This window comes from Montipora foliosa, chromosome 6 (genome assembly GCF_036669935.1).
Source record: "Montipora foliosa isolate CH-2021 chromosome 6, ASM3666993v2, whole genome shotgun sequence".
Taxonomy (NCBI): domain Eukaryota; kingdom Metazoa; phylum Cnidaria; class Anthozoa; order Scleractinia; family Acroporidae; genus Montipora; species Montipora foliosa.
This window is the reverse complement of record NC_090874.1, coordinates 41,744,043-41,746,542: the sequence shown is the minus strand read 5'-3', so window position 1 is coordinate 41,746,542 and position 2,500 is coordinate 41,744,043.

Sequence of the window (2,500 nt, the reverse complement as noted above, 5' to 3'; positions counted from 1 at the left end):
ATAATAAAAATTGCATTTCTTAAAAACTGTAACTTTATTAATACTTTCTTTTTAAAAAGAACAATGCAAAGACTTCATTTTTAGGTACTTCTGAACTTATATTATACAATTTTATGTTTGTATATTTCAAAATCTCTTTGTAACTCTTTTCATAATATTAATATATAAATGTCACAAAGAACGTTTAACACCAAGGAACGGTAACGGAATTCTTGGACGTAGTTCAATACATTTATCTTGCGAGTGTTATGAAAGTTGATCTTCAGGTCAAAAATCTAAGACGTTTCGTGAAATAGTTGAACTGTGTACCCAGATGAGGCAATGAAACTTTGGAACTGTAGCGACAGAGATTGTTTTTTTTTTAATCCTGTTCAATATGTCGTTGATGTTAAAGTTTATTGTTCCTTTAGGGTAAAAAACAGAACAAGTGTTGTGACAACGTTAAGTTCACCTAGAGTTTGAAGAAATGGAAGAAATTCCATTGTTAGATGTCCTTGTTAAACGCACTGCCGACAACACTTCCATATCATCCTTCAGGGGCCTTTACACCCAATGGAACTCTTTCACACCTCGCAAATATCACTTATCGTTGTTTCCGGATTTGCTCCACGGCTTTCCTACTACATGTACAATCTGCTCTTGATGATCTACGAAAACCGCTTCTACAAAATGGTTACCCTAAAGGAACAATAAACTTTAACATCAACGACGTCTTGAACAGGAATAGAACAAACAAACAATCTCTGTAAAGTCTGTATCTACAGTTCCGAAGAAAGATGTAATCATTGATTTATTGCTTTATCTGGGTTCACAGTCCAACTATTTCTCGAAACGTCTTAGATTATTTACAAGTACAAGGAAGGGTTAGGTTTTTGCAAACATTGGCCGTACAAAGTTTTGCAAAAACGTAACCCTTCCTTGTACTTGTACATATTAATTGCCGTGACGTCTTAAATTTCCACGACCAGCTCCCGTCTGACCTTGTAGCTCAGTCGGTAGAGCAGCGGTGACCTAACTCGAAGGTGGGTTCAATTCCCACCCTGGTCAGAGCATTTGTCTGTCCTTGTGTGGGCCCATTTCTATTGGTAGTCTTGGTAGGGCTAACGCTCACAAGGTCTACATGGGTAGAAAATTAGCACTTCACATTACCCTCTAATAGTTAAATCTTAGATCATCTACTCGATTGTTGACCTGAAGATCACCTTTCAGAACAGTACACTCGCAAGATAAAATCCTCCTTTTTTATTGTTTGCCCAAGATCATTTCCTATTACAATATTTCATTCATCACTGTAGTATAATTATTGAGCAGGAAGTCTCAGAAGCCTTTCTAGGCTTATCTAGGAGACCCCCTTTACTAACTCTTAATAGAAAACTAGGCGATGCATGATATCTAAGTTAATTTACAGATTGATGGAATAGGGCTAGGTAACATAATAGCCACACTACTAAAATATGCCTGATATCAGTTAACAGATAGATCAGAAGAAAATACAAATTGGTATTAAGATTTAAAATTAAGAAATATATAAATCTAGAATATCTATATTCGATTAGTAAGGATCATAATTTTTTTTAGTTTTCGTTTAAAAAAGATGATTGACATTGGATTCTTTTTAGATCACTTGGCAAGTTATTATATATATCTATTCCCTTATAACTTATACTAATTTTCTAAGATTTGTTTTAAGTAGAGGCTTGTGCAATTTTTTTTTTCGTTGATCGTGTATTATAGTTATGTACGTCTTCATTAGTCTTGAAAATGCTCTTAATAGAATTTGGCAATTGATTATTTTTGAATTGATTTGTTAATATGACAATGGTGTAATAATTAATTTGATATACATTCAGTATCTTTAATTCATCACATAAAGGTATCGAGCTATGATTGTATTGATTTTTTTGAGAGTCATTATCCGTACAATTTTCTTTTGTAGTTTATATAGCCTGTCTAGATGGGACTGGTACGCATTAGCACATACAACATTTCCATAAAAAATGTGAGGGTAAATTAAAGTGTAATAAATTGATTTCAATAAAGATCTTGTCACGTAATGCCTTGCTTTGCATAATATTCCTGTTAACCTAGATATTTTGTTCGCTATATAATTAATGTGTTCAGTCCATTTTAATTGCTCATCAATTATTGTACCAAGAAATTTTGTGCTTCGAACTTGAGTAATACAATGGTCTTTTATCTTACAGTGAGGACACTCGAACCATGAACACTTGATATTTGTTTGTACATTTTGTTTAGTGACTATAGAATGTGGGCTCGTCCTTTGACAAGAGTATTTAATGTTTTACACTTACAAAATGCTATACATGTAACACTATACATCATAAGAAGAGCCTTTATTTCTTAGTTGTCGAAAAAAAATGTACACAAAAATGTCAAGTGTTCATGGTTCAAGTGTCCTTACACTGTAATTCTTAATTCCTTATCACTTTTTTTCCTGGATGATTTAAACAGCATGAAATTAGTTTTCGTGAGATTAAGT